We start from the raw sequence: 15,325 nt of genomic DNA, 5'->3' as shown, positions 1-15,325 counted from the left end.
ACCGAGGGCTGCCTGCCGGCAGGGGAGAACTTTACAGTCATGACTGCAACAGTGAAGACACTCAACATCTACATTTATGGTAGGTGTACACAACTGTACTTTCTTCGTATGTTGCAGTCATTACATTTGTGTAATCTGCTGGCAGGTTGCCGTCAGCCGGATTGAATATCAAAGTCTTTGGTCCTGCGTCGTTAGGGGTATAAAACATGCAGCCAACGCCGTTTTCTTCAGTCTTTTGTTGCCGCGCGGTGCCCGAAACAGAAGCAGTTTGCAAGTGTCGGTCAGCCGACTCCTGAAGTTTTCACATTCGAGTTTCAGAACCGAAGTCTTCAATTAAAGCTAAGTACCCCGTTGGCGAAAGTTTTTCTTGCTCCTTACCGATGTCAGGAAAAGTTAATAATTGCAGTACTTGTGGGAAGCAAATACCTCATAAGGGTTTTCATTTATACTGTATTCTTTGCCTAGGCCCAGATAATAACGTGCCTTGCTGTTGGTTTTGTGCTAGATTTAACCAACGCACTATTAAACGTCTGTATATTTTTGCTTCAAAATATTTTGGAAACTGATTTAATTACCCTGAAATGTCGTCTGATAGTAGTCTGACTACCGGAGTTCACAAAAAACGCAAGGAAAAAGACAGACCGTCGAGGTCCAAAAGTGATGACGAAGCTTCTCCTAAGCCAGTCGCCGGTTCGCCGGTACTCATTGAGGCACTTTCGCAGCCCCTGATACCTGCTACTTTCGAGTCGCAGGCCCCTACCAAGACCCATGTGGAGTCTGGCATGCCGCGAGATTCTGAGTATTGTACCTGCAGATGTCTCTCCCTCGGATGGGTCCAGAGCCGCTGAGCAGGCACCGTCTTCTGAGGGTGTGTTTAGGCCCCAACATTTCTATATAAAACTGATGCCAGCTTCAAAAACGGACAAAAGCAACTTCTAAGGCTAAAAACCCGACACATGAGCCACGTGCTCAGGCCTCTATGCCTAATAATCGGCAGTTTCAACTACCCCACCATTAACTGGGAAAACTACTCCTGTACCAACTCCTTCGCTCAATGTTTTCTGGAATTCATAACCTCCACTGCCCTGGATCAATTTATCCACACCCCCCCACCAGGGACAACAATATCCTAGATCTAGTCATTACCAATATGAGTGACCAGTGTTCCACACCTGAAGTCAATGCCTCATTGGTCCGATCCGACCATAAGCTAATTACCCTAGGTATTCACATCCTGCCTCCACCCCCCATTAAGGAAACCATGGTAAAAATTTTCTCCAAAGCCAACTTCATGCTTAAGACAGAAGTGGTGAACTTCATGACACCCATGCAGATGGACAATACAGTTACGACTACTGAATCCTACACAATTGCACTTTATAAGCACTTACATGAGTGCATGGATCGTGCTATCCCAAACAGAACCAAGATGCTATCCTCAAAAAAAAGGAAGTCAATCTGGTGGTCCCCCTGCCGTAAACAAACTGTACAACAGAAGGAAGAAATTCTTGCAAAAGAGAGTAAAATCCCACGAGTGGAGGAGCTCCCTGGTCAGCCCCAGTAAGAAGCTGCGATCCCTGATAAAATCTTCCAAAGCTAGTTACGAAAACAAAATCGCCACTGATTCTAAAGACAACCACAAAGCATTCTATAGCTATGTCAAGAATTTCAATGGCCACACTCAGATCTGCTCTAAGTTACAGCACAATGGCACTAAATATACAGACCCAGCAGATATTACCAACAATCCTGGCAGATAGGTTCAGTGCTAACTTTACCCCCCTCTCACCCCCTAAAGAGCCCATCTTTATACCGAAAGAATGCAAAGTTCCTGTAATCACGGCTGCACAGGTAAAAAACACACACTCCCAAGCCAAGAACACAGCATCCATGGGACCAGACAACATCCCAGGCTGCATTCTACACAAACTACAGAACGAACTGGCACCGCACCCAAGTACCATGTTCAGTCATAGCCTCACCTCAGGCTTTGTGCCTGCTGTATGGCGCACGGCAACGGTTATCCCACTCCACAAGGGGGGGGGGCACAATGGACCCCGGGAACTACCGCCCCATTAGCCTGACGAGCCTGGTCTGCAAGGCTATGGAACGGATCATGGAACTTATAAACAAAGACATTGGTAATCTCCAAACTCTGGATCCCACCCAGTTCGGGTTTGTAAAAGGCAGATCATGTCTCCTAAACCTGATAGACTTCTTTGAAGCAGTTACCAAAGCCGTAGACAAGGGTAAGGTGGTTCACACAGCCTATCTAGATCTTGCCAAGGCTTTCGACACCATCCCCCACTCTGGAATTATAGATAAACTAGGTATAAATCCCTGTGTCACAAGATGGGTTGCCAACTGGCTCACTGACAGAACCCACACTGTGAAAGTAGCAGACTCCAAATCTGACTTCAGACCAGTGACAAGGGGAGTACCACAGGGTTCAGGTCTGGGTCCTCTCCTGTTTATCTACTTCTCTGAAGTACAGGCTAACACAGACGGTCTTTGGCTAACGAAGTTCACAGATGACTGCAAACTAGAAGCCATAATCGAAACTCCTAACGATGTGGACATCCTACAAAAGGGCCTCACTGAAACAGATGCCTGGTGTCAAAGCCATGGCCTCAAGCTCTGTGCCAAAAAGTGCATTGTCATCCCCTTTGGTAAAAACTCTGTACCCATGAACTACAACATAGGCGGTAGTATACTTAACACCAAAAGTGTGATGAGACCTTGGGACACAGGTAGTCAGTCGTCTCTCCTTTGATGATCACAGTAGTCAGGAAATCCTTCTACGTGGCACACCTCATCACAAAAAGTTTCACATCCAGAAAGAGGTCATTGTTCCCCTCTACTCGTCACTCATTAGACCCATTATAGAGTACAATGCCCCATTTGCTATGTACCTCACAATACATCTGCAACAACTGGAAAGGCCGCAGCAATACCTCAGAGGATCACCGGCCTCAAACAGATGCCCTACGCAGACCATCTCAAAAAACTCCAGCTTTATTCCGTCGCATATCACCTACTCGGAGGTGATCTCTGCCTAACATACAAAGCTATGCCAAACCCAGAGCTGTTGGACATGCTCCACTTAAAGAAATCCCAGTCCCTCCGAGCTACATGCTCTAGGGACCTAAACCTTGTCACCACAATAAACAGAACATGCTGGAAGGATAGATTCCTGTCCCAGAGACTTCCCATACTCTGGAATAAACTGCCAGTCTGTATCAAAGTTCCTCATTAGCAGTCCAAGAAAAATCTTGATTGAATGGGAAATAGGAAATTCACTCCGTGGATCACCTCTGTGGCTCTGCTCGACAGTGGCACAGGAAAATAATTTTCTTGGGTGGCAAAAACCATGGTTCCTTTTTGGCTGGACTTGTATAGGCCCCAGGGCCGATAGCCTAGTGCTTACCTATAGGTTCATAGGTTCATACTAGGCTATCTGCCCAAGGGCATTTATAAGCCTAGCCCATTGTTTTGTGGCTTACGCCACCCCTTTAGTATGGGGAACTATACCCATTATTTTGCTGTGCCTCTGTCGAGCAGTGACACTGAGGTAATTCCTGGGGTATATCTGCGATCTCCCATCCATTGGTCAAGATTTCTCTTGAACAAGGCCAGCGAGGTGCTCTGCCTCACATGTACCGGGATTTTGTTCCACAGCATAGGGAGTCTTTGGGTGATGAATCTATCCCTCCAGCACGTCCTATTAATAGCCGTGTCGAGGTTTAAGTCTCCGCCCTTGTGGCTCTGATGGATCTAGATTTTTGAGGTGAAGCATATTCATCAAATCTGGGTTTGACATGGCCTTGTATGTTAGGCAAAGGTCACCTCTGAGCAAGCGTGCGACTGAATAGAGCTGGAGTTCTTTCAGTCGGGCAGCATAGGACAGATTTTTGAGACCCTTTATCCTTTGGTGAGGAACTTTTGTGGCCTCTCCAGCTGCTGCAAGTGTCGGGTCAGATACATTCCGAATGGGGCATTGTACTCAATCATTGGTCTGATGAGTGATGAGTAAAGGGAGACTATGACCTCCCTTGATCTAGATGAGAATCCCTTCATGATAAGGTGGGCAATGTAGAAGGACTTCCTAACTACTTTAGCTACATGGGTGTCGAATGACAGACTACTATCAACCTGGGTCCCCAGGTCCCTGATAACTTCTTCTGTGCTCAGTGGATTGCCACCTATTTGGTAGCTAGGGTAACCTTGTTTTTCCCGAAGGGTATGACTATGCATTTTTGGCATTTAACTTTAGGCGTGGCTCTGGCACCAGTTATCCGCTTCTGTGAGACCCTTCTGAAGGATATCTGTGTCCGATGTGTTTTCTACTATGGCCCAGTTTGCAGTCATCTGCAAACTTTGTCAGCCATAACCCTCCTGTGTTTGCTTGTACTGAAAAGTAGATGCCAAACAAGAGTGGGCCCAGGACTGAGCCCTGTGGGACACCACTTGTGACAGGCTTAGAGTCTGACATGGCGCCAGCAACTCTGACCCTGTGGGTTCTGTCACTCAGCCAGTTTGCAACCCATCTTGTGATGTATGGGTTAACATTTAAGCTGATGAGTTTTTCAATGATACCCGAGTGGGGTATTGTATCAAGGCCTTAGCCAGATCGAGGTAGGCTGTATGGACTGCCTTTCCTCATCAATGGCTTTGGTGACTGTTTCAAAAAGTCAACCAAGTTTAAAAGGCATGATCTGCCTTTGACAAAGCCAAACTGGGTTGGATCCAAAGTCTGCAAATTCCCTATGTCTTTATTTATGAGGTCCATTATGATCCTCTCCATGGCTTTGCAGATAAGGCTTGTCAAGCTAATGGGCGGTAATTTCCAGGGTCTGTGGAGGCACCGCCTTTGTGAAGTGGGACCACAGTTGCAGTGCGCCACTCCTGCACGTATCCAGAGGTAAGACTTTGATTAAACAGCTGTCCTAGCTGTGGGTTTAATTCCTCATTGAGTTCGTGGAGCACACAGCCGGGGACACCATCGGGTCCCATGGATGCTGTGTTTTTGCTTTGGAGAGAGCAGTTCTCACTTGGGCTGGAGATGTTTGGGGGCTGCACTCATTTGGTATAGATATCTCTCCTTTTGGGGGAGGGGAGAAGTTTGCACTGAACCTGTCAGCCAGTATGTTGGCAATGTCTGTAGGATCAGTAATCTTCACATCATTTTGAACTAGTTCTGAGCATATCTGGGAGTTTCCTCCTAGGTTTCTAACATAGCTAAAGAAGGCCTTATGATTGTCTTTTGAGTCTTTAGCTATTTTTCTCTCGAAATTTGCTTTGGATGGTTTTATGAGAGCTCTTAGTTTTTTACTTATAGTGATCGAGGGTGTCTTACCTTTTAAGGATTTTGCTCTATCTTGTAGTAGCTTCCTCCTTTTGTTGTAGAGTTTGTTTATGGCTGGGGTCCACCAGACTGGACGCTTGCCTTTGGTACAAAGAGTCTTTGTTTTGCTTGGGATTGCCTTATCCATGCAGTCCTGCAGGTGCTGGTAGAAGGCGATTGTAAGTGATTCAGCGGCTTGAGTATTGTTTTCCGCCGGCTCGGGGGCCTGAAAGGAGACCACACTAGTCTTTAGAAGTGTGAAGTCTGCTTTGAGAAGTTCTTTACTGTGGTCTTTTTATTTCAGGTGGGGTGGGATGAGGACCTCCAGCGAGATTAGTTTGTGATCTGATCTCACCAGTGAGGGGTATACTTCGGTGTTGAACATTGTGCTCCCATGTTCGTGATGATGAGATCAAGTATGTTATCTCCTCTTGTGGGATGGTGACTAGTTGTTCCATGGCATTTGAGTTTATGAATTCCAGGAACTTTTGGGCTAGGGTGTTTGGGCTTGAGTAGTGTTCCCAGTCTATATTAGGGTAATTGAAGTCACCTAGTATGATGGTGTTTGGTGATACATTTATCCCGTCTAGTGTTTTCAGGAAGGCCATGTGAGTTTCCTGAGTTTGTGAGGGTGGCCTGTAACATGCTACAATTTGCAGAGCAGTCTTGCCTATGGTTAATTGCACCTGGATGGTCTCCGATGCATTGTGCGTTGCCACCAGTCTTGAGGTGTGGGTGTCCTTGATGAATATGGATACCCCCCCTCCTTTCTTGGTATTGTCCGGATTTTGGGGCCGGAACGCATGATATGAAGTAAAACCTGATAGCGCTGGGGTGCTCTCAGGAGCCTTGAACCAGGTTTCTGTCACAGCACAGACATCGATGTTCTCCATACTGAGAAGGGCCTCAAGTGCGTGCATTTTGAGATTTAGACTTCTGGCATTGAGCAGCATTACCCTTAGTTTTTTTCCTTTTTTGTGTTCTAGGGTGGTAGGTTTAGAATTTGAGCCTTGCCTAAAAAAGGCACTATGGGGGTGGCAAGAGCCTTTGCCAATATCCAGAATCCCAGGGGTGACAGGTGCAAGCCGTCCCTCATGACAGCGTGGCTTGTCCAGCATGTCATCCCAGGCAGACAGATACTGGATTCCCTTTGAATGACACCAGTGTTTAAGCCAATTGTTAAAGCTGATCATCTTATCTCTGTATTGTGGCATCATTCTTGGTGAAGGTAGGATACTGCTCAAGGTCAGGGTCATACCTGCCTGGGCTACATAATCAGAGAGCTCCTCAATGTCTCTCTTCATGTAGTCCAAGGAGGTACGTCTCAGGTCGTTTACACCAGCGTGGACAATGACTGAGTCATATTTGTACCTGCTGTTGAGAGACCTGAGTGCTTGCGTTATGTGGCGGATTCTAGCGCCCGACAGGCAGCTTACTGTGACCTTCTCCTTACTCAGTCTGGTGAGCGGGACATCAGTGTGTCTGACTATGGAGTCACCAATGACTAGTGTGTCTGGCATTGTGTTTGGCCTTAAGGGCTGTGACTGTTTGACACTGACTGTGAGGTCTATGTGTTGCGGGTGTTGTGTTCTGAGGTGGTGGTTGTTTGGGTGTCTGCTTTGGTGGCCTCTGCTGTTTTGGTAGATTTTTGATCAGAGCCTCCGAGTATGTCTTTGTGTGTTTATGTGTATGATTTGAGGTTGTAATGGTACTATGTGAGACTGGGTCTATAGTGTGTGGTAACCTTCTCCTGACTGGTCTTGCCAGTCCTATGTTGAGAGAGCTCAGCCTCCAGTTTGGCTGTATAGTTGCATCTCTCGCATGTATTTGTGTTTTGTGGGAGGAGGAAAGGGTTGTTCAGGTACATGAGGCAATTGAAACATTGCCTCAATATTCCCAGGTTCACCAGCTGAGCAGGAGAGGACACTAGCAACTGATCCCTCGACATGCTAGAAGGGTAGATGAAAAACTTTAAAAAAAGATTCCGGGGACGTGGGTGACCGAGAAATGGGGGTTGCCTTTTGGGGTACTATCTATGACAAGAGTGCCGTATCAAGGTAATAAGTACTGTAGGAGCAAGTGCTAGGTTTAATAGATAGAGAATAGTCTACTTGGAGTCAAGTAGAGTTGATCTTTTAGTTATAGGATACGCTGATTTGATCAGTAGTATAGTTCGAGGAAGGTAGTTTTAAGGAAAATTTGAAGAGTGGACTTTAGGTAGCCGAATAGTTTAAACCTGCTTAACCGGCACTGCCCTAGTGTGCAACAGTGGCAGCTCCGCTCTAAATCGCTAACGCTGCTTAGCTGCTTTATACCAGGGGCTGGAAAAAGCTAGAAACTGGCCCAAAGCGACCAATAAACTACTAGTTACTGGCTGAAACCTCACAAAACTGGACAGAAGGCAGCTCAATGCTTCCCACTCCCACTGGTAAGCAAGGTAGCTTCCCTTCCCCCAAATAAGGCAAGGAAACAGTACACAGGAATTACAACCAAAGCCCAGGAATCAGCAACTCTGAAACTGGACTAAACTAGTAAAGCAGGAAAAACAAGAGATATTTTTTCTTTTTTTTTTTCACAAAACAGGCAGAAACAGGTACAGCAAACACTTATAAATGCTATGAATCAGCTACTACAGCTTACACAAAAGAATTTGCTACAAATACAGTCAAATAGTAACAAACAAGGATTCCAAGTGCAATATTAAGTTAAATGCAGTAAAAACAGCTTCAATGTAACAGAAAGGCAGGCGAAATACAGTTGCTAGGTATTCAGATGTGGAAAGCAACAAAAAATATACTTAGTATCAAGAAAAGTCGCTTATTCAGCTCTCTGCAGCCTGGATTACTCTGCTGGCCCACGTGGAGTCTATAAAAAAAATTATCAGAATGGCTGAAGACTTAATTACCTTGATCAGGGCCCCCCCGATAAGAGACCTAGGCAAGACACTGATTATGAATCTTCAGATCAGGTTTCTATTTCTTCTAATTCCTCTTCTGATCAGGAATTTTCTGTACTACCCTGTGAGTATTCAGATGCAGAGGAATCCATCCCATCTGCATCTCCTCCTGAAGATTATTCTTTTGGAGAAATCTTGCATACTTTAAGAGAACATTTTCATTGGGAGAGTCAGGATTTCTCAGAATCAGAGGCTTAGATTTCCTTTCTCAGCATAGGCCTTTGGCTATACCTCCTGTATTAGACATTGTTGATTATGTGTTTTCGGAATCGAGCATAACTCCTGATTCCCCTACCTCTGGCTCCTAGTAAGCCAGACAGATAGTACAGGGTTCCTGACTCCCACAAATTTTTATTCAAAAATCCTGCTGCTGACACTGAAACTAAGGTGTAAAGGCTTCAGCTGCTAAGAATCCTACCCCCCCCCCCTCTGATAGAGATTCCAGTGCGCAGGATAGATGGGGAAAGAAGGTTTATACGTCTGCAACCTTGGCAATTAGGGCCTTAAATTGTCAGTTTCATATGCTTAAATACAAAGAGCATTTTATAGGATTATTGAAAAAGAAAATGATTTCTGAATGTGTGGAAAATAAAGAATTACAGGAATTATTGCATGCCGCAGAACAGGTTGGAAAGCATACCTAGCAGTGTGGATTTGATTCCTTGGAGGCCTATTGCAGGGCCACAGTTACTGGAAGTGTGATGAGAAGGCATACCTGGCTCGAGCAATATCTGCCTGATCATGTTAAAGCTAAATTGTTGGATGCACCTTTACAGCATGATACTCTGGTAATAAGGCAGAAGAGGTTTTAAAGAAAATGGAAGATGAAGCTAAATCTATGCAAACTGTAAAAGATTTCTTGCAAGTACAGCCACCCAGATTCTGCACAGACTGGCCTACAAAAAATTAGTTTTCCTGTGTCCGACAGAGCCTCATGGGGCAAATCCAGGCACTCAAAAGGATCCAGATACCAATCACAGGGTTCTTACAGGTCAAAGCAATGGGATGCCTCTCCCTCCAAATCTGGGGAAAGCAAAGCACGACCCTGTAGTAAAAAGTCTCAATGACTTCCCTCTGCCATCACCAAGAACTTTTCTTTTGGCAGCCCCCTTAGGGGGAAAATTAGCACTTCATGCTCAGAATTGGCAGTTAATAACCCAGGACAAGTGGGTATTAAATATAGTATCCTAGGGATACAGATTTAATTTCCATACCTTGCCACTTCCAAACGGTTGGCCAGATCTGCCACAAAATCAATGGGCAGAGGCACAGAAACAAGTTACGTCCCTCATGGATATGGGGGCTATTCAACCAGTGCCAGAACAGGGAAAAGGGCAATGGTTTTATTCAAGACTGTTCCTGGTACCCAGAAAAGACTATGCCTGGTGCTCAATACTGGATCTATGTTGAACACATTCTTGGACATCCCAAAATTCAAAATGTTGACTTTGCAACAGCTTCTGCCCATGCTGGGCAAAAACTCTTGATTGGTGACTAGACTTAAGAGGCATACCTGCATATCCCGTATAAGGGAATCGTGCAGAAGATAACTCCTCTTCAAGGCTGGTTTTATGCATTACCAATTCTCTGCACTGCCCTTTGGCTTATCTACTGTGCCCAGGGTCTTTACAAAGTGCCTGGCACCAGTAATTGCATTTTGCAGACAAAGAAGCATACAAATCTACCCTTACTTGGACGAGACTCATTCTAGCAGAAAACAAGGACACTCTTCAACATCTGGCATTTGTAAAAAGGCTTCTAACATGCCTAGGGTACACAATAAACAAAAAGAAATCACAACTGGTACCTTCTCAAAAAAATTACATTCCTGGGTGCAAGCTTGAATACAACTGTCCAGATGGCTTACCTTACGCCAGACAAGCAAAGGCAACTGACTGTTTACTTCAAACAGATGGCAACAAAAACCCAGTTATCTGCAGAACAAATTCTGCAGGCTTTGGGGTTCATGGCATCCTGCATTCTACTAATTCCATATGCAAGACTGCATATGAGGAAAACTACAGTGGTATCTAAAAAGTTTATGGAGTCAACATTGTCACAGTCTGGAAACCATGATTCCTCTCATTCCCTGCCTACAACAGGAGTTTTTTTGGTGGGCAAACATGTCACCAGAATATGGGATGGTCTTTCACTCTATCCCATGCCACCCAAACCCTAACTACGGATGCATCAGACTATGCTTGGGGGGGCCCACCTGGCAGGGAGATGTATTCAGGGCATATGGAACCCAAAACAAATGCGTCTGCTTATCAACCAGAAAGAGATGTTAGCTGTTCAGAACGCCCTGACAGCCTTCAAGGACTTAATTCATCCAGGACAACTACTGATAGACTGACAACACCACAGTTGTGGTACATAAACAAGCAGGGGGGGTACACATTTCCTACTCCCTATACAGACTAGCCATGGCATTGTGGGACACGGCCTTGACTTACCAAGTATATCTTCAAGCTCAATTCCTACCAGGAAAACAAAATATTCTGGCAGACTACCTAAGCAGAAATCTCATGGACCCTCAAGTGGAAACTGGATCCTCAAGTTTTAAGCATGATAGCAGAGAAATGGGGGAGTCTGGATGTAGATCTATTTGCCTCTCCTCAAAATTATCAACTGGACAAATTTTGCACAAGGACTTATCACAGGCAAGCATGGAAAGTGGATGCCCTATCTTTCAGTTGGAAAAACCTGTCAGTCTATGCCTTTCCTCCTCTGCCTCTTCTTCCCAAGGTGTTACTAAAGGTCAGACAGGAAAAAACAAAAATGATCCTAATTGCCCTGGACTGGCCTCGCCAGCGTTGGTACCAAATTCTAAGGAATACGTCTCAACTCCTTCTTTGGTACTTGCCTCAAATACCTAATCTACTGGCTCAGCAGAGCAATCAAATTCTGCACAATCAGCTCCAAGCTCTGAACCTGGCAGCATGGCTGATCATGTGATTATTCAAACACCACCTCAGTAAATCTGTGACTGATGTCCTTTTGGAAGCCAGAAGGCCTAGTTCTAGAAAATTTTATGCTGATAAATGGAAGAGATTCTGTGCCTGGAACCAAGCACAAGGAACAGACACAGCAAAGCCAAATATTCCTCAGATTTTACAATACTTGACTGAGATGCTTGACAAGGGCCTATCTTTCTCATAAATTTGAGTTGGGAGGGTGGCCTAATGGTTAAGGTGTTTGCCTTACAAACACAAGGTGCAGGGTTTGAGTCTCTCAAGGGATAATTGGCTAGGCTTAAAATGGCTTGTAAGAGCAGTTAGCTTAGTACTAACCTATGAAATGAAATAAAAATCCATGCCTCTGCCATCTCGGCTCATTACAATACAGAGCCTCCCATCTTTTCTTACCTTCTGCTAAAACAGTATCTTAGAGGGGCCAAAAATTGAAGGCCTCCCATATCACCAACTCCTGATGGGACCTCAATTTTTTGTTGGAAAAGCTCACCCTGCCTCCATTTGAACCAGCAGCTACTGCGGATATAAAGTTTTTATCTTGGAAAACAGTTTTCCTGCTAGCAGTCACTTCAGCAAGAAGGGTTTCAGAACTACAGGCCCTCATGGCTGTGGAGCCTTTTATTACATTTTACCTGGACAGGGTGTCCCTCAGGACTAATCCTTCCTTTATGCCTAAGGTGGTATCCAGTGTGACTCTTAACCAAACTATTCACCTACCAACTTTTTACCCAAATCTGTAGAACAAGAGGGAGCGGATTTCTGCATTCCTTGGACGTACACAGACTACTAAGATTTTACTTACAGGACCAAATCTCTAAGAAAGTCTGAGCAGCTACTGGTGGCATTTGCTGCGGGATCAGAGGGAAAGGGTATTTCAAAGCATACTATTTCAAAGTGGATAAGCCACTGCATTTGTTTCTGCTACTTTCATCATGGTAAACTGGTGCCCAAGGGAATCGGGTCACATTCAACCAGGGCTGCATCTACCTCAGCAGCTTTTCTCAGAGGGGTGCCAACCAAAGACATTCTGGAAGCTACTACTTGGAGCTTTGTTCATACTTTTACAAAGCATTATCATTTGCCAGTCTTTAAGTCCAGGGCAGGCTTTGCCACTGCAGATCTGCAGGGCCTTATAACCACTCCTAATGGTATTTAGTTCCAGCCTCCAATCCATAGCTTTGGGATTCTATCCAAATGTAATGACTGCAACAGTGAAACACGAAGAACATAGTACAGTTGTGTACACTTAACATAAATGTAGATGTTAGAGTATTAACTGTTGCAGTCCTGGTTACCCACCATCCCCCTTTTTTCTAGAGCTTCTCTTTCCTTCACTATATTCTGCAGCCTTTGTGGTGTATTTGCTTTTAGATGAAGGTAGTTTGTTATAATTGCATTTATATATGGATATGTATATATGTATGTATGTGTATGTGTGTGTGTGTGTATATATATATATATATATATATATATATATATATATATATATGTATATATATATATGTATATATATGTATATATATATATAATTTGCTCCCCATTTGGGGGGGCACCTGACATCTGGGGCAAGAAAAACTGAAGAAAATGGCATCTGCATGTTTTATACCCCTGACGTCATGGAAGAGGAGACAGTAACCGACACAGGACCCAAGACTTTGATATTCAGGCAGACTGAGGGCAACCTGCCAGCAGATTACCCAAATGTAATGACTGCAACAGTAAATACACTCTTAACATCTACATTTATGGTAAGTGTACACAACTGTACTTTCTCTGCACTGCCCTTTGGCTTATCTACTGCACCCAGGGTATTCACAAAGTGCCTAGCTCCAGTTATTGCATTTTGCAGGTGCAGAAATATTCAAATATACCCTTACCTGGACGATTGTCTAATTCAGGCAGAAATGCAGGACATACTTTTGAATCATCTGGCCTTTGTAAAAAGGGTTCTAACTTGTCTGGGTTACACCATAAAACAAAAAGAAATAACACCTGGTACCCTGTCAACAAATTATATTCCTGGGAGCAAGCTTGAATTTCACACCACCCCCTGCCACCCAAACCCTAACAGATGCATCAGACTGTGCATGGGGGGCTCACCTGGTAGGGAAGTGCATTCTGGGCAAATGGAACCCAAGTCAAATGCACCTGCATATCAATCAAAAAGAAATAGCTGTACAGAATGCTTTGAGCCTTCAAGGACCACATTCTTCCGGGACAACTAATGGTAAAGACTGACAACACCACTGTTATGTGGTACATAAGCAGAGGGATACACATTCTCACCCCCTCTGCAGACTAGCCATGACATTGTAGAACACAGCCTTGAGCTACCAAGTGCACCTACAAGCTCAGTTCCTGCCAGGAAAATTAAATACACTGGCAGACTGACTAAGAAACCTCATGGATCCACACAAGTGGAAACTGGAACCCAGGATTTTCAACATGGTGACAAGCAAATGGAGCTCAGATATAGACCTGTTTGCTTCTCCGCAGAACTACCAATTGGACAAATTTTGCACAAGGACTCCCCACAAGCCTGGAAAGTGGATGCTCTGTCCTTCAGCTGGAAAAACCTATCAATCTATGCCTTCCCCCCTCTGCCTCTGCTCTCCAAAGTACTACTAAAAATCGAGGAGGAAAAACCAAGGATGATTTTGATTGCTCCAGACTGGCCTCGTCAACACTGGTACCCCCTCCTGTGCAGTGTTACAGTTATCTCCATGGCACCTGCCTCAGACTCCTTCCCTGCTGTCTCAGCAGGAAAACAGATTCTGCACCCTCCGCTTGCAACGCTGAACCTTGCAGCCTGGCTAATTACTTAGTCTCTTCTTTGTCATACCTCAGCAAACCTGTGATGGATATCCTCAGAGGCAAGGAGTCCTAGTACTAGAAAATCTTATGCTGAAAAATGGAAAAGATTCTGTGGTTGGAACCAATCTCAAGGGATGAGCACAGTAGCGCCCAATTTACCTCAGATTTTACAATACTTAACCCAGATGCTTTACAAGGGCCTGTCTTTTTCCTCCATTAAAATCCACTCCTGAGCCATTTCGGCTCATTATAACACAACCTTCCCTCTTCTCTCATCCACTGCTCAAGCAGTTCTTCAGAAGGGCCAAAAATGTGAGACCACCCAGGAGAGCTCCAACCCCAGCCTGGGACCTTAACTTTGTATTGGAGAAACTCACTCTACCTCTTTTTGAGCCAGCTGCTACTGCAGACTTAATTTCTTTCTTGGAAAACAGCTTTCCTTTTAGCAATCACTACAGCTAGAATTGCAGACCCTTATGGCAATGGAGCCTTTCATCATCTTTCATGCGGACAGGGTGTCCCTCAGAACCAATCCATGCTTCATGCCCAAGGTGTTATCCAGTGTGGCACTTAATCAGACATTCATTTGCCAACCTTCTTTCCCAATCCACAGAATAAAGGGGAACGGATACTGCATTCCTTAGATGTGCACTGACAACTTAGATTCTACTTGGACAGGACTAAACCTCAAAGGAAATCTGAACTGCTGGTAGCATTTGCTGCAGGGGCAGAGGGGAAGGCTATTTCAAAGCAAACCATTTCTAAATGGATAAGCCATTGCATTAATTTCTGCTATAAGCACCACAGAAAACCTATCCCCCAGGGGATCAGACCTCACTCCACCAGGGCTGCATCTACCTCTACAGCCTTTCTCAGAAGCTAAAAAAACAAAACAGCAGCACGCTATTAACTAAAATATCCACAAAACGAAAACACGATGTCAGCACGGAGAAAAAAAAGTTCAGTTTAATTCCACAACTGCCAAAAGTAAAGGCTTTCGTCTCCTACAATGGAGACTTCAGACTAATGGCAATCAATATAGAAATTCAATTTAAGTACTGGAATAGTAATCAATTAAGACCATTAAACAATTAAAAGCTTCAATAGCTGTTAAAACAGTTCAAATTAAAAATACACACACTTTTATACACCTTCCTTAATGTTTCAGTCCCTTCCTTTTTAAATACATTATAAATTATTCCCTATTAAGCTCTGGGGGAAACTAGCATTTAACCT

At 44.5% G+C, this 15,325-nt stretch overlaps 1 protein-coding gene across 2 annotated transcripts in view; it reads left to right on the top strand.

Annotated features, from left to right (window-relative positions):
* Positions 1-15,325, top strand: part of LOC122788278 (alpha-actinin-4) — a 1,502,973-nt gene that overhangs the window by 1,097,452 nt on the left and 390,196 nt on the right. The gene's annotated exons all lie outside the window — the stretch shown is intronic.

This window comes from Protopterus annectens, chromosome 1.part0 (genome assembly GCF_019279795.1).
Source record: "Protopterus annectens isolate FY-2018-M chromosome 1.part0, PAN1.0, whole genome shotgun sequence".
NCBI lineage: Eukaryota > Metazoa > Chordata > Ceratodontiformes > Protopteridae > Protopterus > Protopterus annectens.
The sequence above is the reverse complement of the archived record's forward strand: the minus strand, read 5'-3'. Positions and strand labels throughout refer to the sequence as shown.